Source organism: Pan paniscus, chromosome 5, assembly GCF_029289425.2.
Source record: "Pan paniscus chromosome 5, NHGRI_mPanPan1-v2.0_pri, whole genome shotgun sequence".
NCBI lineage: Eukaryota > Metazoa > Chordata > Mammalia > Primates > Hominidae > Pan > Pan paniscus.
Genome location: NC_073254.2, coordinates 72,494,191 through 72,514,163, shown reverse-complemented (window position 1 = coordinate 72,514,163; position 19,973 = coordinate 72,494,191). Strand labels below are relative to the sequence as shown.

Here is a 19,973-nt window from a genome sequence, read left to right as displayed (position 1 = left end):
AGATGCATTAGGATTTTTTGTGTATCTGATCATGTTGTTTGCAAATGAATATATTTTTCTTTTCTGAAGTGAGTATGCCATTTATTCTTCATTCATGCGTTCCTTACTTTCTGACACTAGCTAGGACTTTCAGTAAAATGTAGAAGTAGTAAGAACAGATATTTTGCACTTTTCTCCAATATTAAAGGGTACATATTTATTCTTCCACTATTAACTATGTTGCTAGTTGTAGGAGTTTCTTAAATGTCCATTATTCATCTAAGGAATTTTTCTTCTATTCTTAGTTTACTGAGATATTTTTAAACACCACGAATGAATGGCAAATTTGGTCCAATATTTCTTCTGCATCTAGTGAGATGATTACATGTATTTTTTGTTTTGTTAATGTGGTATATTACATTTAATTGACTTTTCAATGCTTAACTAGTTTTTTATTCCCAAGGCAATCTCCCCTAACTCTTGGTGCATTATGCTTTATAGATAATGCTGGATTCAATTTGTTAATATTTTAATTCAATATCTGTTGGTAAATGTGTCAGAGAAGGGTCTCCAAGTGTGGAACGCGCTGCTTTCACAGCCCAAAGAAACATGGTGAGCATAGTGCTCCCTTCTAAGTGATGGGAGCTTTGAGGTGCAACAGTGAGTCTTTTGGAGGAAATATCTCAGAATTTCACAGATCCTAAAAAATTTCATTCACGAACCAGGTCGATGAATGGTTTCTGTGTTTCTCTCCCACCCTCTGGAGCATGCAGGGCTTAACAAAATCTATAACTTACTTGACATTTCTTGCTCATTGAAGATTTAAATGATACTATCAATACAGTGTACAAATGTTTTGCTGTTGGTCCAGACAGTTCAATTCTCTTTGGACTAGATTAGGAAAAATTGGGGGACTTGATATATCTCTGGAGTAGGAACATAAATGCATACTTTTGTCTATTCCATGTGAATATGAACTATTTCTGTTCCTCCTTCCTGATAGCAATAGAAAAGAATGCATTCCCCAAATCAAAGACTGCATGCCAAAGACCATGCAATTTTTGCTTCTATGTTCATATTGTTTATAACATGATTAATTTATTAACTTTACATTCCAATTCTATTTTCTTAGGTATTCAAGTGAAAAGTGTTAATTATGAGAAATTCTGCACTATGGCACTGCTAATATTGCAATCTATATCCAGACTTTGTTTTACCGACAGAAGAAAGAATACCCTCATCAATTTCTCATGTCTTCGGAAGAAGGGACATGGGTTTGTAGTGGAATTCATGACTTTTTCTGCCTGAATATTAATTAGCAGAAGCATGTTCCATTTCTTTATATAAACCCACTCTTAGAACCAAGGTGAACTGAGTGAAAAAGATATTTGCCTTTATATTTCTCTTATCAAACTAACCATTCTTGAATCTACCTTTATCACTTTTCTCCCAGGACCTCCTGGTGGAAGAAACTGTGAAAATGGCTGGTGTCACTTCAGACGCAAAAGGAAAAGTGACACATCATGTTCAGAATCCGATTAAATAGTGTCAGTAATTATTACCTCTGCTTAAAGGATTCAGAGCTGAGTTTGTTCAGCTACCCTGCCCTGACTAATGGCATCATGCAGGTGTACTTAGAAGTAAATTTAAAACTCCCCCTTACTTTAGGATCACACATCTCCTAGGGTAACTGCAGGAGTGATTGGGAAAGAGCAGTCTACTCTGAGGAGGTCAGATGGAGACCAAGTGAATCCTGTAAAATAGAAGTAGTGTCATATGACAAAAATGCAAATCCAACACTACTACGTCTTGGATTTCTTCTTTGTTTCCTTGATTAATTTTCTTGCTTCACTCCAAAAATCATAGCATAAAGCAAATTATTGTTCTACCTATTGCTTTCCACTTTACTCATCTTTCATCTGGTGTCTGTGTGATTATGTCTCCATTAGAGACTGAGACCTGTTATTACCTATTAAATCCCTTCATTCCAGGATGTGGAACTAATTAGATAAGTTTCAGATTGTTGAATTGAGTGGTTATTTTAGAGGTAATTAGATAGCTAAATTTAACACTTGTAGCTCCACATAATGATGGAGTGCCAATATCTATTTATTCATAAATATCCATAGGCAGGGATCAGAACCAACATTTAGAAGACCCACTCCCTCAAAACAAGACGACCAAGAAAACAAATTGATTCTACTACCTTGGATTTATTAAACTTGCTGAGCAAAGAGCCGTACCTCTGTGAAGTCCCAGTACTGCCTAAAACAAAGGTGAGTCAGAGACCAGAATTTAAAGGGTCTGGGGACTGGAGCTATTCATAGAACACTTTTAGGGGAAAAGTTAGTAAGGTCCTTCTCAGGAGGGACTAGACAATTTCTAAACTAGGCGAATCATAGGTTTATTCAGTGGAACTTAGCTGCTGGAACATGGATCCGTTTGGCTTTGGTCTTACCTTGGATCTTCGGGTCTGAGTAAGCTGGTGTTAAAACAATTTGAGCTTAGTGTGGCATGGCAGGGTTTGTAGACTCGTCCTGTGCTGTAAGTCACAGGGCTTTTGCAACTTCTGTGTTTGTTCATTTCTCAATTTGCCCTCTTTCCTCACCAACAGCACTGCCCGAGTTCAACTTACAGTATAGCTACTGGAACTTAGCTCTGAAAAGGCCCTCTGCAAATCTAGAACACTCGTTTTTTTTGTTTTTTTTTTTTTTCCAAATAAGAAAGTTGAGGAGCAAAACGACGTGTCTAACGTCACACATTGAGCTAAAGACAGATGGGATCTGACATGCATTGTCAGCACAAATACAGCGCTTTTAAAAATCATACGGATTTTGTGTCGTGAGGCACTCAGGACTCAGCTGATCTCGGCGTTCAGTTGTGCGTGATTTTGGATTTGCACCTCGCCCTTGGGCAAGTGCAGAATCCTGGGATTATACAAAGCGCATCACAGTTAACCCCTTTGTCCCAGTCCGCAGAATGAGAGCTCGGAGCCCGGCCATGGGTGGCTCGGTTATATAGGCAGGAAAATCAAGGAACCCAGGTATGAGCAGGGGCGTTTGTGGCGCGGAGAGAGCTCCTGTCCTTGCCGTCCACCTATTTCTCAGGCTTGGCCCCTGGCGTGTAGAAAACCGCATCTCCGGAAAACCCAGAAAGTTACGTCGCCCAGGTACTCTCTTGTCATTCTCCGGTATGTAAAAGACTCAGGGTCTCTTCACGGATCACTGAAACCGCCTTCTCGGAGGCCTCCAGGGTGACTAAAAGAGAGGGTGGGTGTTCTGTGTTCTCCGGCCGGTGTGTTCCTCTTCATGTCCAACCGCTTGTGTCTGTGCCCGCTAGGGTCTCGGGGGTTTTTATAGGCACAGGATGGGGGCGTGGCGGGCCAGGGTGGTCTTGGGAAACGCAACATTTGGGCGCGGAGGAAGAAGTGCTCCTCCTCACCTAGGTCCATGGGCACAGGCCCGGGGGTGGAGTCTTGCTCCCCTCCCGTATCAGTACCACGGTTAGTGCTCTGCTTTATGGCCGCAGCAATCTCAGACACTTCCGAAGCGTGTTTTTTTTCTTGTTCCTTTTCGGGCGCCAGCTTTCAAACCAGACCAAAGGTGTGTGTTTTTCCCCGATTTTCTCCCAGCCTTCTTTCCTTTTCGCCTCTACTCAAGGCTGTGTCCAAAATTAAGCTCTCAGGAGGAGAAGGCCTCCAGCTGCCTCAAGGAAGGGCATTTCTCGCAGTGCAAAGTGCGGAAGAGGGGAGCCATACCGACTGAAGTATTAACCAGAGTCGGTTTGCACAGAGGCGGCAATGGATAGAATTTCAGAATTGAGGCGGAAAGACAGGCCAGCCCTGCGAAAGATGGATTGGAGAGAGGTGAGAATCTAGTTCAAAAGCCGGGAGAAGGAACAGGACATTAGCACAATAGTCTAGGCAGAGAGCTGGACCACCTGTAATACGGCAAGGGGGTTGGTTGAGACTTCTTTTATTTAATTATTCGAAACGTATCTATTGAGCTATTTATTAGTCCCTGGGTACTGTGGGTGTTCCTGCGTATTCAACCACCTTGTCGACGCTGCAGGATGCGGCCCCATTACCCAGGACCCAAAGAACTTCCAAAAATGAATCCCGAGGAACAGCTGTTTCTCTACTGGAGAAGTGGGCAGCCAGGCGGAAACACGCAGGGAAATAGTTCTCTTTGGGACAGAAGGCATCAACCTCGTAAGACCCAGCGATCAGCAGAGCTCCCGGAGAGTGTTTCTTAATCTAAAGGTCATGAGTCGGGCTTCAAAGTTGTCTTGTCGTGCGTAAAATACCAATGGACTTATACCTGTTTCATCGAGAAGGAATACAATGCGAACACAAAGACTGTAATGGAACGTATTTCTCTAAAGTGTCCTTTTCAGATAGAAATACGAGAGCGTTTTCCTGAGTTTTCTAAAAATGGGGTGGGGTAGGGATCAAATACTCACTTTTGGGAAACATGGGCGAATACAGTGGGAATCGTGCTGGAAGTTACGAGCAGGGGAGCATGGGTGGGGACTTATATTGGCCTTGACGGCCCGTGGAAAGAAACTGGCGGTAATTCCTTCCGTTTTCCGTCAATTTCTTCACGGGTTGCTCAGAAGCTACGGAAGCAAAGTAGAAAGGAGTGAGAAGGGCAGGCCAAAGTACCGGCGGAAGGTGATGGCGTTGCGTTTAAAAGGGTGGTCACTGAAACCCCTTGTCATGAAACACTGAAGCAGGTGACATTTGAACTTTCCTTCCTCAGAATTGTATTTTAATTGAAATGTCAGGGTTCGGAGAAATTTGCCGAGGATCGTAAACAAGTTAGCAAAGATCGCAGGTTCTTTCCAGTTCCGAGAAGTTCAGAAAAGTTTCTTTGGTGATTGGAATAACGTTCGCCTTTAAACTTCTCAAGAGATTTAGGGTGAGTTTTAAAAAGTGGGGCCGGTTAGCTCAGTTGGTTAGAGCGTGGTGCTAATAACGCCAAGGCCGCGGGTTCGATCCCCGTACCGGCCACACGTGACCTTTTAATGTTCATCTTACAGTAACAGTTGTGTGCAGTGATATCAAAAGTCACGGGAGAACAAGAAAAGAAATGTATATGTATTCAGTAATCTACACAGACTTTTAATGCTTGTTTCACAGTAACCACTGTGTGCAGTGATACAGACAGTCACAAGAGAACACGAAAGTAAATGTATTTGTACCCAGTAATCTTGATGGGACATAGTTCGCTGAATCGTACGGTTGCGTTTGCAGTTCAGTGTTCCTGCAAGAGCAAGATGACGAAGAGAGCTAAGATTCCAGAAAGAAATTGAAATCCGGGAGGAACGTGAAAAACAGACGGAAATAAGGACCTGGGCTTTTCATCCTTTTACGATTTCCAAAGTGTACAAATCTTTCTCTGTCGTGACTAACTCCTGATATGGGCTTTCCTAACTGTGCATCTGCTTACTTCCCGCAGACCTGTCCTTGGCTTGTGCAGGGTAAGTAAAGCCTCTCAAGAACTCCCATTTTTCATTTCTATTTCCTCTCTTTTAGCTTCCCTCACTCAACTCTAGAGATACTGGACTTAAGGAAATGTCCCCATAGAACGCTGAGCCTTTCGCCTCCTCTTTGCTCGTCTCACGGCTTTGTTAGACACGAAACCATCTTCTGGAAAATGTCTTCCCTGACACCTCTCCTACTTTTCTGAGTTTGGGTTGCTTTCCTCCTAGCACTCACGGAGATCCAGGTACGCATTTGTTTTAGCGGCATTCACCATGTTGGGATTGTCTGTTGCTTGGCCATCTTCTCCATGAGATCATAAGCTTCTTGGGGGTAGGATGCTTACTGCTAAATACTTTCAAAAGTCTGCATGAGCCAATGAACAGTGAAGGATAGGTGTGCAGGCATGATGGAAAGAGTGTCTTGTGGTCCAAATGGGCTTCACGGGTCTGTAGAATCCATGCTGTCGCAACATAGTGCATTTTGGTCAGACGAACAATAGGCTACACTATATGGTGATTGGCTCCATTTCACTGAACGCACCTCTAAGGCTCTGAGTGGCTCTATATGCCCCCAGGACTGGATAGTGGTAAACGACAGAGCATGCGCAATAGATCCAAAGTCAGGCAAGGTCTGAAATGTTTAACTTTGCTGAGGCTGAGAGACAGGAATGAACCCTCTTCCGCGATGGGAATTTCTACTCCACTGATCCATAGTCCATAAAACAGTGAGCCAATGCACCTCAAACCTCTATTTTCTATTACATTAATGTGATTGGTTTTGACATTTTCAAAATTCAAGTGATCACAATGATTTAGAACTAATGTTTACAAAACTATAATTTAGGAAATCCTTAGCTGTAAGCAGACGCACCTACACAGAGTAAAGAGAGTGATATGCCCTTTACTTCAGTGTCATTTATAACACTGGGGTAATAATACTTGGGGAAGCTGAAAAACTATATTGACCGACTTACGTAAAAATTAAGAAACATTCAGTATAATTTCTAGCACATAGTGCTGAAAACCTCCTTGTATGTGGAATATTGTTCACCTTTAAGGAAAATGCTTTCAAGGTCTGAGGAGAGATAGTAACGCATTTCTGTTGCTACTGGCTGTTTTGCTCATTTAGTTGTAGCAACAAGCTTCTGTGAACATAAAAATGAAATAACGCTTAAAAAAATAAAATAGATGGTGGAGGAACACCATAGGGATGCAAAGTAAGGTGTGATTTTCTAGGCAAAAATTGAGTTGTACAAAATAATGTAGTAAAGGATTTGTGCCTGATTCTTTTTTGTATTCCCTTTGAAGCTTATTTAGCTTATATTCCAAGGCCTCAATTGTCATCCTTCTCCCAACAAGACTGTTTCTCTGTACCACGAACATTCTGGTCAGATTCTCTGCTTAAGCATCTTGACCTCTTGAGCACTCATCTTTGTACTGAGACCCCGATATATGCCCAAATGATGCCCTTCCATAGGAGGGTTTCTTGTTTTGCCCAAAGAGCAATCAATTTTTCAAGCAATTTAGGGCTCTTTCCTCACTCGGGGTCTATGTGAAACCTTAGAGGGAAGCCTGTTCTTTCCAGGAAGAGAATCCCGGTGGGTTCTAACCTCAACCTGTAAATCCACTAAGCAAGCTCCTACTGAACACCTATGATGCAAGCTCAATCCAAGAGGCCAGCACTCCGTAAGGGGAAGGCAACCAAAGCAATAGGTAATGCTTACTGAGCAGTTCTTATTGATCAGATCCCTCTCTAGGTGCTGGGATCCAGCCAGAGAATCCCACAGTCCTCATTTCCCACGTGAAGAAAGATGATTGAAGGAAGGAGCAGGAGTGGGGAGTGGGGAGGGGGTGGAGGGTGGGTAAAGGATGTCTTCAAGGTGACAACTTCTCAGATTCCGCTCCTAAAAGCTTCTGAATGGGCCATCTCCACACTCCCAAGTCCCTTACTGCCTATGGATTCCTTCCCAGTAGACGTTGTCACATAACATCTTGTGTATTTTTCTTGTTTGCTTCTGATCTGTTTCTCCTCACCCCTATCAACTAGAAAGTAGCTTCGCAAAGGTGAAGAATATATGCGTTTTTTCACTGTTGAATGGCTGTACCCCGAACAGTCTCTTAACAAGATACGTGCTCGAGAAATACATGTAGGATAAAAGAATAAATGACTTCACCCACTCACCTCATAATTACAATTGGGTAACCTTGAGAGCAGAAAGCTCGACAAAAAATGTCCCGTTTCTTCCATCAGCTAGTGAGAAAGACCAATTATATGATATAGCTTGCAGTTTCTTCTGTAATCTATATCCCTTTACCACTCATTTTACTCAAACCACTGACAAGCCAAAAAACAAACAAACAAACAACAACAACAAAAAACCCAAAAAACCTAAATCACTTTTCCATTCTAAGCTAATGTTGAGTCAGTCTTCAAATTGTTATCTCATAGCATTTGCATTTCATTATTTAGTGCACCCATTTTGTTTCCCTCAACTGAAATAGCAGCAAAAACTGTATCCTCTCTGATGTTCAAACTCAAAACCTTTAGATTATGAGATTGATGTGTGGCCTGCTGCAGAAAGAGGGCAGTTCTCACCCAAGAGTTGACATCCCACGTGCTATTTTCCCCAGCACTGCTGCTTTATCAGTTCCTAACTTTCAAAGAACACAATCAATGGTGCTTGGAAATCACTCTTTATCAGCCAATCCTGCACCCAAAGAATTTTATCCTCAGGACAGGTGGAATCTACCCATTTCTAGTATTCATCTAACAAGACGACCATCTTGAGGCAAGAGGCCAAGAACGATTGTACCTGTTTTGCTGACTTTTTCCCTCTTGTGGCCCAGTGATCTGACTTCTCCCTCCTTCAGAGATCTTAATCGCTCTTACACCTCCTGTGGTGTCCTTTTTTGAAAAGACACACAGGACATGTTCAGTCCATAATAGTTCACTGCCTGACCAACTGAATGAATGAAGGAATGAAAAAATAGACTTTAAAGGTGTCTCCTGTCCATACTACTGTGTCTTACTCTCTATCTCCACTTGCATCTACACGACTGGAGACAATCCTGCTACAAAAAGTGTAAAGCAAATCTTGTATGCCATTAATTATACTAAGAGATTTATTGAATTTACTTCATGTAGTCCAATAGAGTTTCACCAACAAAACTATGTGTCCTAATCTGGACTTTCTAGAAGTAATGGAACCTCAGATAAGTTTTGTTTCCAAGGTGCCAGAGCTGCTAAGTGTCAAAGCTTGAACTGAGATGTTTTAGATTTTAAAACGTGATTCTTTCTCTGCTCCAGTTCACAATCTTACTCCCTACTCCTCTCCACAGCACCCCATTCATTCACACACCAAATATCTCATTCCCCAAATCCCCTTCACTTACCTTTTGGGCTTTGTTTCCAAGTCAACTTTTGACACATTTTTCTCCTTCAAACACCACATCCAGTGATTTGTCAAATAGTAAACATTATTCCTGCACAACATTTTTGAACCTGTCAATTCCTTTCCAATGATTCAGTACACATTCACAGGGAAGATGCTCTGTGCCAGACACTGTAGTAAGTTCAGGAGATTCTAAAGATTCAAGCAGCCCAGACCTCAAGAGAAGGCAGGACAAATATGGAGAAGGGAAGATCCACGTCCAGTTTTATGATTTCAGTCTCCGTGTCATGTCATTTACAGCTAAATAACCCTTTCAAAAATGTCAGTTTCAATATATCACTCTTTTGCACTCTGAACATTCCTGATTTCCTAGTTATAGCATGATCTTGCTTTTCTTTTATTTTTTTTCTCTTCTTTCTACCCAAATTGCGATTTTGCTGTAGAAAGTTGATTGATTAGATCCATTGCTGTATGGATGTTGTTCAGGTCTCAAATGTGTTTACTGATTTATTGTCTACTGGATCTATCAGTTACTGAGAGGGGACTGTTAACGTCTGCAAATGTAATTGGATTTTTTCTATTTTTATCTGGATTATCCAATTTTGCTTACGAGTTTTGAAGCCCTGTGTCCTTATATGCATTTGGGACATTATTTCTCTGGTGTGTTGACACCTCTAATTATGTAACAGCCCCCTTTATCCCTGGAAGTTTTCTACAATTTAAAATCTGGTTTGTCTGATTTGAATATATCCACCACAGCTTTCTTTGAGTAATGCCTAAATGACATATCTTTTCTCATTCTTTACTTTCAATATGCTATATAACTTTTAATCTCACATATAAGTATATTACTAGTGACTTTCCTGTAGTCAGCATATTCATTTATAATACATTCTGACAATTTCTGGTTTTCAATTCATTGTTTTAGATCATTTACATTTAATGTTTTTATAGATAAGTTTTTAGGTAGATCTATTGTTTTTCTTTCTGAGATGGAGTCTTGCTCTTGTCACCCAGGCTGGAGTGCCATGGTGGAATCTCCCCTCACTACAACCTCTGCCTCCCAGGTTCAAGTGATTCTCCTGTCTCAGCCCCCCAAGTAGCTGGGATTACAGGCACCCGGCTTCATGCCTGGCTAATTTTTTGTATTTTTAGTAGAGACAGGGTTTCACCATGCTGGCCAGGCTGGTCTCAAACTCCTGACATCAGGTGATCCAGCCACCTCGGCCTCCCAAAGTGCTGGGATTACAGGCGTGAGACGCCGTGCCCAGCCGATAGATCTACTTTTTAATAATTTATTAATCATTTGTTCCCCTTGTCTTAAATCTTCTATGTTCTTCTTCCTAGTTTATTTTGGTTTATTTAAATCTGGTTCCTAAGTGGTCTAGGGATCACCATATACATATATAACCTTTCACAGTATACGTAGAATCAATATTTTACCATTCAAGTTGAATATAGAAACTTCGTCAGCAGTTAGGCCCTTTACCTTTACCCTTTTATGTTATGTATGTAGCACATCTAGATACAATGACAACTGCATCAGATAAAGTTACAATTTTTGCTTTCAATCATGAAACATACCTTAAGGAACTCAAGAGAAGAATAATAGTCTGTAATGTCTACCCAGACATTTTCTATTTCGGCTTTCGTTCCTTCACTGATGGTGTCCTGTCTCCTTCTGGTATCATTTTTCTCATCTTAAATCTTTGCTAATTCTTGTCCAGCAGTTCTACCAGCAATGAATTCTCTCAGTTTACCTTCCTGTGAGAATGTATTTATTTACTTTTAGTCTGAAAGATATTTTTGCTCTACATAGCATTCTGGGTTGACAGGTCTTTTCTTTTGGTATTTAGTAAATGTTTCCTTGGGCCCCTATGGTTTCTGATGAGAAGTCCACAGTCATTCAAGTGGCAATTTCCCTTTTATTTTCATTTGGCTGCCTTCAAGATTTTTATGGTTTTCCTTAGTTTTCAGCAGTTTGATTATGATGTGTCCGGGTATGGATTTCTTTGGGTTTAACCTACTTGACATTTATTGAACTTCTAAAGTGTTTTGACAAATTTGATATGTTTTCAGCCATTAATTCTTCGGAGTTTTCTTTCTGGAGGACCTTTTTCTCTTCTTCCTGCAGGATTACAATGATGTGTTAGATTTTTCTTATTTTTCTGTTTGTCCCGGAGGCTCTGTTCATTTGCAAAAGCACTCCTTTTTCTCTATTGTTCAGGTTAGGTTGGTATTTTTGTTGTGTTTTCAAGTTCATTGACTTTATTCTGAGTGTCTCAATTTTGTTATTGAAATAACCCATTGAAGCTTTTTTTCTCCTAATAGTTTTGATGAATACATTTTTTAATTTTTAAGTTTAAAATCAGTGTTTAGAGCTTCCAGATACTTGCTAAGACTTCCCAATTTTCCATTCACTTCAAGAGTGTTATCCTTTCATTCATGGAGCATTGTTGTAATAACTGTTTAAAAGTATGTGTCAGATGATTGTAACATCTGTGTCTTCTCAGTATTGTTATTCGAGGATTCTCTTTGCCAAGTGAATTAAGATTGTCCTGGTTCTTCATATGCTGAATATTTTGGGGTTGTACTTTGCATTATGTGATGAGACACTGTGTCTTGTTGAAATCTTAATGATAATATTGCTATTTTTGTTTTTGCAGGCACGTGATTGCCTTGTGTTCAAGTTCCAATAACCAGCCAGCCTTGTGTGTTGTAGTTTCAAAGTCGATTCTATTTTCAAAGCCTTAACACTGCTATTCAGAGACTCTGGAGTATGTGCAACCCAGTGGCCAGTGAGGACTGGAAAGTAGGCTATCACTTAGTTCGATTCTCAGGCTCTTTTTAGATAAGTTGTCTTTGATCAGAGCCACTTATTCACAGCTCACAGGCGCATCCAGGAGTTCACATACAACTTGACAGGTTTGCTCTCCACAGTGTCTTTCCTGGTTACTTGGCAACTCCTAGTTTCCGTCTCCCGATCAGAAAGCTGGGGCTGTATTTACCTGAGTGGCTCTGCCCTGCGCTTTCCGTAATTATGCTGCATTTAGGACCAAGCTGCAGGAGGAAACAGGGAGAATAAGTGCAACTGGATATGTCCCTTTGTATCACAGCTCCTCAAAGAAACAGAAAACTAATTACACATCGATAGATCTATACTATACCACATACCAGTAGAATCTTAGTCAAGCCCGTATTGGTGCTGCCCTTACATAATGAGCCAAAGAAGTGTCCAGGCTGCTACTGAGATCAGTGTCTAACCTACTGTTTTCTGAGATCAGTGTCTAACACATATTTTTTTCCACTGTAACCTGGAGACCTGAGGTCCGACTAGTGAAACCTGGAGAATGTGGGCATCAATCCCACTACCTCTCACATGCTAAGCGAGCACTCCACCACTTGAGCTACTTCTTCATCTCACAGCATCTTTTTTCATCCTTAGTGGGCAGTCTAGAACACACGCGACTTCAAGGCCTTCACCGCGAAAGCAGGGCTCCACTAAGAGCAGATCTTCTCATTGATGGCCCAGGGCAAGAGTGCAGTGGGTACTTATTCTCTGTGAGGAGGGAGGAGAAAAGGGAACAAGGAGAAAGTCACAAAGGGAAAACTCTGGTGTTGCCAAAATGTCAAGTTTCACATATTCCGAGACGGAAAATGACATGTCCCACAGAAGGACCCTGCCCAGCTAATGTGTCACAGATATCTCAGGATGCTTAAATGATTTTTTTAAAAGAAAAGAGATGGCATTGTCACTTGTTTCTTGTAGCTGAGGCTGTGGGATGATGCAGATTTCTGGAAGGCAAAGAGCTCCTGCTTTTTCCACACCCAGGGACTTTCAGGAATGAGGCCAGGGTGCTGAGCACTACACCAGGAAATCCCTGGAGAGTGTTTTTCTTACTTACATCTGAGACATGTGTTGTCTTCTTGCTAAGGTGTGTCATGTAAAAGTTACATATCCAACTGCATGGCAGAACAATAATAACAAAAAAATGCAGATAAGAGGCATAAAGAATAAGAGACAAAGATCATATCAGAGTGAAAGAATAAAGAAAACACATTCAGCAATGCAGAGAAAGAGTGGACGTAGGGTGGAGAAAACCTAGGGTAGGTATAGGGTGGAATGTTTGTAGGAATTCCTGTGTAAAGAAATATGCCTGTTCAATTTAAGTGGCGTGTGTGTGTGTGTGTGTGTGTAAAATATACACGGAGGGAAGTAGTGATTGAAAAGCCTGGATGCTTGGAGATATGTTGGGAGAATATTATAAAAGCTAAAGACTCATTGAAAAAATTCCAGGTAGAAAAGCAGCATTTTAGGGAAAAGTTTTTAGTTTTAAATGTCAAAGAACTTGAAAATGGAAAAACTGGATCTGGGGAGAAAGAGAAAGAAGTCATAAAGATATTAAAGGATTGAGATTTATCCACATTGACTGTGTCAGTTCCTGAGGTGAACAGCATGAGTCTTTCTGCAGCTTCAATCCCCTTCACACTTCATGGTGAAGAAAACATCCTCCATGAACATCATAGCATGGATAAAGAAGGAGGTGAGTGAAACAGAAGAAAAAGATTCTGCAGAGTTTATGCAGGAAGGATCTACAGTATTTGTCAAGACATTGGGTGGAGAGATTTGAGGGAAAGGAGACAAAGGCACTGGCAAGTCTTGAGCCCGGTGTGGCAGACACAGAAGAGATTTTGAATTCATATCTGATCGATGCAAGAATAAATCCACTCATTTATCTGTATTTGGTAAATGAATGAATGTTACATGAGTGAGCTGGTGTGAAGAAAACAGATGATGAGACTATGTGCTAGACTAAAGCAAGAGCTTGTGATTTTTTCATTGAGAAAGAAGTCTGCTTTTCATATCTGGTTTCCCTCTTTAAAGTTATGTGATCTAAGGAAAATGGTTTAACTGCTCTGAGCTTCAGTGTCATCTGTAACACTAGGGTAATAATACTGGGGGAAGCTGAAAAACTATATCGACCAACTTACATAAAAATTAATAAATAGTCAGTATAGTTTCTAGCACATAGAGCTGAAAAATTCTTGAACGTGGAGTATTGTTCACCTTTAAGGAAAATGTTCTGAAGGTCTAAGGAGAGAGATCAGTGCAGTTTTGTTGCCATTGGCTGATTTGCTCATTTGTTTTGTAGCAATGAGCTTCTGTGATGATAAAAATGAAATAAAGTTTAAAAAGTAAAATAGATGGTGGAGAAACACAATAGGGATGCATAGTAAGGTAGGATTTTCTAGGCAAAATGGATTTGTACAAAAGAATGTAGTAGTAAAGGATTTGTGCCTGATTCTTGTTGTATTATTTTTGAATCTCATTTAGCCTGTATTCTAATTCCCCAATTGTTGTGATCCTTCTCCCAACAAGATTATTTCTTTGCACCGTGAACATTCTGGTGAGATTCTCTGCTTAACCGTCTTGACCACGTGAGCACTCATCTTTGTACTGAGACCCTGATATATGCCCAAATGATGCCCTTCCATAGTGGCGCTTCTTGCTTCGCCCAAAGAGCATTCAATTTTTCAAGCCATTTAGGGGTCTTTCCTCACCCGGGGTCTATATGAAACCTTAGAGGGAAGCCTGTTCTCTCCAGGAAGAGAATCCTGGTGAGTTCTAACCTCAACCTGTAAATCCACTAAGCAAGTTCCTACTGAACACGTATGATGCAAGCTCAATCCAAGAGGCCAGGAAGAAGGCAACCAAAGCAGTAGGTAATGCTTACTGAGCAGTTCCTATTGCCCAGATCCATCTCTAGGTGCTGAGATCCAGCCAGAGAATCCTAGAGTCCTCATTTCCCATGTAAAGAAAGACTATTGGAAGAAAGGGAAGCTAAATGATATCTTCAAGGTGACAACTTCCCTGATTCTTCTCCTGAAAAGTGAATGTGTCACCTCCACACTGCCGAGTCCTTTACTGCCTAATGACTCCCTCCCAGTAGATAACATCACATGACTTCTTGTTTATTTTTCTTTTTTGCTTCTGTCTCTTTCTCCCCACTCCCCCAACATTGACGTAGTATCACAAAGGTGAGAATATCTGTATTTTATTCACTGCGAATTGCTATACCCAAAACAGTCTCTTAACAAGATATGTGTTGAGAACTATCTGTTGGACGATTAAAAGAATAAAAGACTTTACCCACCCCACCCCATAATTATGTTTGGATGACCTTCAGAGCAGGCAATTGGAAGAGAAATTTCCCCTGCCTCCCCTATCAGCTAGAGAGGTAGACATATGACATAGCTTGCAGTTTCTGGTGTAATTTATGTGCCTTCACCACGCCTTGTACTCAAGCGACTGAGAAGCCAAAAGAAGGAAAAAATAAATAAAGACAGACAGAGAAAGGAAAGGAAAGAAGGAAGGAAGGAAGGAAGAAAAGAAGGAAGGAAAGAAGGAAAAAGGAAGGAAGGAATGAAGGAAGGAAGGAAGAAAGAAAGAAAGAAAGAGAAAGAAAAGAAAAGAAAACTCACTTTTAAAATTTAAGCTAATATTTGGTATGTCTTGAAATCATTATCTCATAGCATTTGTGTTCCATTATTTATCACACCTATTTCATTTCTCTTAATGGAAATAGCGGCATAAGCTGTGCCTTGTCTCATGGTCAAACTCAGGACCTTCAGAATATGAGATTGACAGGTGGCCTGCTGCTCTAAGAGAGCAACTGTTCCTAAGAGGTGACATCCAGATTATTAAATCTCATTGCCCACGCACTGCTGCTTTATCAATTCCTAGCTTTTAAAAACACAATCAATGCTACTTGGAAATCACTCCTTATCAGTCAATGCTGCACTGGAAGAATTCCCCACTCAGGACAGGTGGAGTCCACCCGTTTCCAGTATTCACATAATTATAGGACCTTCTGGCTTGAGGGACCAGACACAATTGTACCTGTCTTGCTACTTTTTTTCCTCTTGTGGCCCAGTCATCTAGCTTTTCCCTTCTTCAGAGATCTTAGTCACTCTTCCTTTCCGTAGTCTCCTTTGTTGATAAGAAACAGAGGTAGTGCTCAATTCATGATAGTTCATTGAGTGACCAACTGAATGAAGGAAGGAAGAAATAGCCTTCCAAGGTGTCTGCCATTCATACTACTCTTACTGTGTATCTACACTTGCATCTCTATGACTGGAGACATTCACTCAACAAAAAATACAAACTAAACTTTTAACCATATCCTCCCCGTTTTTCCTCATATTTTTGTGCCATGAATTATACTAGGAGACTTAGGGAGTTTACTTGATGTAGTCTGATTGACTTTTGCCAACAAAATTATGCCTTAGTATGCACTTTTTAGAAGTAATAGAGAATCAGATAGGCTAAGTGCGTTTTTGTTGCTGTTGTTTGTTGTTTGTTTGTTCTGTGAGACGGAGTCTTGCTCTGTCTCCCAGTCTGGAGTGCAGTGGCCCGATCTGGGCTCACTGCAAGCTCCGTCTGCCAGGTTCAGGCCATTCTCCTGCCTCAGCCTCCCGAGTAGCTGGGACTACAGGCACCCGCCACCATGCCCGACTAATTTTTTTGTATTTTTTCAGTAGAGACGGGGTTTCACCGTGTTAGCCAGAATGGTCTCTATCTCTTGACCTCCTGATCCGCCCGCCTTGGCCTCCCAAAGTGCTGGGATTACAGGCGTGAGCCACCGTGCCTGGTCAAGTGTTTTTTTTTTTTTTTTTTTTTTTTTTTTTTTTTAAGGTGCCAAAGCTGCTAAGTGGGAAAGCCCGAATTGAGAAGCAGATATTTTTAGATTTTGCATGTGATATTTTTCCCTCTGCTCCAGCTCACGGTTATTCTGCCCATTCTTTTGCACTTTAGCTCATTCACTCATACACCAAATATCTAATTCCAGACCTCCTCTTTACTTACCTTTTGGGCTTAACTTTTTAAAAAATTTTTTTAAAAACTTTTTTTGAGTTGGAGTCTCACTCTGTTGCCCAGGCTGCAGTGTAGTGGCACAATCTTGGCTCACTGCAACCTCTGCCTCCTGGGTTCAAGTGATTCTTCTGCCTCAGCCTCCCGAGTAGCTAGGACTACAGGTACCCCGCTAATTTTTGAATTTTTAGTAGAGACGGGGTTCCACCACATTGGCCAGGCTGGTCTCAAACTCCTGACCTCAGGTGATCCGCCTGCCTTGGTCTCCCAAAGTGCTGGGATTACAGGTGCGAGCCACTGTGCCCGGCCTGGGCTTAACTTTCATCTTTTATTTTATTTCATTTCATTTCATTTCATTTTAAGACAAGGTGTCACTTTACTGCCAGGGCACTGGTGTGATCTCTGTTCACTGCAACCTCCGCCTCCCGGGTTCCAGTGATGCTCCCACCTCAGCCTCCTGAGTAGCTGGAACTACAGATGCATACCACCACGCCCGGCTAATTTTTGTTTTTTTTTTGTAGAGACAGGATTTCACTGGGTTGCCCAGGCTGGTCTCAAAGTCCTGGCGTCAAGGGATCTGCCCACCTCGGCCTCCCAAAGTGCTGGGATTACAGAAATGAGCCACCACGTCTGGCCTTGGGCTTACCTTTCAAGTCTACTTTGATTCATTGTCTTCCATCAAACACCACATTCAATGATTTGCCAAATAATGAACATTATTCTTGCACAACTCTTTTGAATCTATCAATTACTTTCCACTCATTTAGTACATATTCACTGGGGAGATGCTCTGTGCCAGACACTGTAGTAGGATCAGGTAATTCAGAGGAAGTATAGACACCCTAGACCTCAAAAGAAGACAAGATAAATATAGATGAGGGAAGATCCACCTCCAGATTCACCATTTTCAGTCTTTCTGTCATTTCCAGCTAAATAATGCCTTCAAAACTCTTTCAAAATAACTAAGTCACTATTTCAAACTCTTTCAATAATAGCACCCTTCTATATGATGGACCACTCTTAATTTCCTGGTTATAACATGATCTTACTTTTCTTTTAATTTTTGTCTTTGCTTTCTGGCTAAATTTTTATTTTGCGTTATGAAGTTGATCAGATCCATTGGTGGATGGTGTGGTTCAGTTCTCCAATATGTTGGCTGATTTGTTGTCTACTAAGTCTACCAATGACTGAGAGAGGAGTTTTAGTGTCTTCAACTAAAATTGGATATTTCTATTTTTACCTGGCTTATCTAATTTTGTTTATGAGTTTTGAAAATCTGTGTCCTCATATACATTTGGAACAGTATTCCCTGGAGAATGGACAATCGTAATTATTTAGCAGCCTTCATTATTCCTGAAAAGTTTCTCTGCTTTCAAATCTACTTTGTCTGATTTTAATGTATACAGCACAGCTGTCTTTGATTAATGCTTGCATGAGGTATCTTTCCCACTCTTTTCCTTCAATCTGCTATATAACTTTTATTCTGATATATAAGTGTATTGCAGGTGGCTTTCTTACAGTCAGCATATTTACTTTTAATACATTCTGATGATCTCTAGTTTTTAATTAAGGATTTAGATCATTTACATATAATGTTAATATAGATAAGTTTTTAGATAGATCTATTTAATAATGTATTAACCTTTGTTCCCTTTGTTTTAATTCTTCTATGTTCCTCTGTCTATCTTGTTTTGGTTTATTTCAATCTGGTTAGTAAGTGGTCTAGGGATTACCATATACATATATAACTTTTCACAGTATACTTAGAATCAATATTTTACCATTCAAGTTGAATATAGAAACTTCATCAAGAGTTAGGCCCATTACACTTACCCTTTTATCTTATCTATGTAGTACATCTCGATACGATGACAACTGCTTCTGATAAAGTTACAATTTTGGCTTTCAATCATCAAACATACCTTAAGGAACTCAAGAGAAGAAGAACAGTCTGTTATGTCTACCCAGACATTTTCTATTTCTGCTTTCGTGCCTTCATTGACGATGTTCTAAGTTTCCTTCTGGTATCACTTTTCTTATCTCAAATCTTTGCTAATTCTTTTCCAGCATTCTTGCTAAGAATGAGAATGTATTGACTTACCTTCCAATGAGAATGCATTTATTTGCCTTTATGTCTGAAAGATACTTTTGCTCCACATAGCATTCTGGGTTGATAGGTCTTTTTCTTTTGTTACTTACTGAATATTATGACATTTTTTTCTGGCCGCTATGGTTCCTGATGAGAAATCTACACTCATTCATATGGTAGTTTCTTTTTCATTTTCCTTTGACTGCTTTCAAGATTGTTTTGTACTTTCGTCGTTTTCAGCAGTTTGATTATGATATGTCTTGAAATGGGTTGGGTTTCTTTGGGTTTATCCTGCTTGACCTTTGCTGAACTTTAAAAACCTGGTTTATATCTTTTGACAAATTTGATACATTTTCAGCCATTAATTCTTCAAAGTTTTATCCCACAAAGACCTCTTTGTCCTCTTCTTTTCAGATTACAATAATGTGAATGTTAGATTTGCTATTTTTTAATTTGTCCCTGAGCCTCTGTTCATTTACAGAAATACTCCTTTCTCTCTATAGCTCAGATTATGTAGGTATTCTTGTTCTGTTTTCAAGTTCGTTGACTTTTTCTTAGTCATCTGCATTCTGTTATTGAGATCATCCAGTTAAGCTTTTTATTTCCCCTAAGAGTTTTGGTTAATACATTTTTTTAAATTCTTAAGCTTAAAATTGGTGTTTATATATTCCAGATATTTGCTGAGACTTTCCAACTTTCCATTCACTTCACGAATGTTATCCCCTAATTCTAGGAGCATTGTTATCATAACTGCTCTACTGTATGCGTCAGATGATTTTGACATCTGTGTCCTCTCAGTATTGTTATTCGAGGAGTCTCTTTGCCATGTGAATGAAGATCTCCCTGTTTTTTTCATAATGCCGAAGATTTTGGGGCTTGTAACCTGGACTTCTTTGGATTATGTGATGAGACACTGTGTTTTGTTGAAATCTTGAGAATAATATTGCTATTTTTGTTTTTGCAGGCACAAAATTGCCTTGTATTCAAGTTCCAAGTACCAACCAGCCTTCCACGTGTTGTTGTTTCAAAGATAACTCTATTTGCAAAGCCTTTACGCTACTGTTCAGAGATTTCCGGAGTGTGTGCAACTTCAGTGAGGACTGGAAAGTGGGCCATTGCGCAGTTCAGCTCTCAGGCTCTTTGTAGGTAAGTTGTT

General features: G+C 40.4%; 1 long non-coding RNA gene and 1 other non-coding gene across 3 annotated transcripts in view; both read left to right on the top strand.

The window, feature by feature from the left end:
- The first annotated feature begins 1,834 nt into the window (after positions 1 to 1,834).
- Positions 1,835 to 19,973, top strand: part of LOC129397970 (uncharacterized) — a 41,740-nt gene continuing 23,601 nt past the window's right edge. The window contains exons 1-3 of one of the 2 annotated variants that reach the window (XR_010112289.1): positions 1,835 to 3,148; positions 5,516 to 5,708; positions 19,782 to 19,963. This is a non-coding gene — a long non-coding RNA (uncharacterized LOC129397970). Of the gene's footprint in view, positions 3,845 to 5,515; positions 5,709 to 19,781; positions 19,964 to 19,973 lie in introns of both variants that reach the window. The other variant, XR_010112290.1, reaches the window with a different exon arrangement.
- On the top strand, positions 4,917 to 4,990 carry TRNAI-AAU (transfer RNA isoleucine (anticodon AAU)). Its single transcript has one exon. It is a non-coding gene; the product is annotated as a tRNA-Ile (tRNA).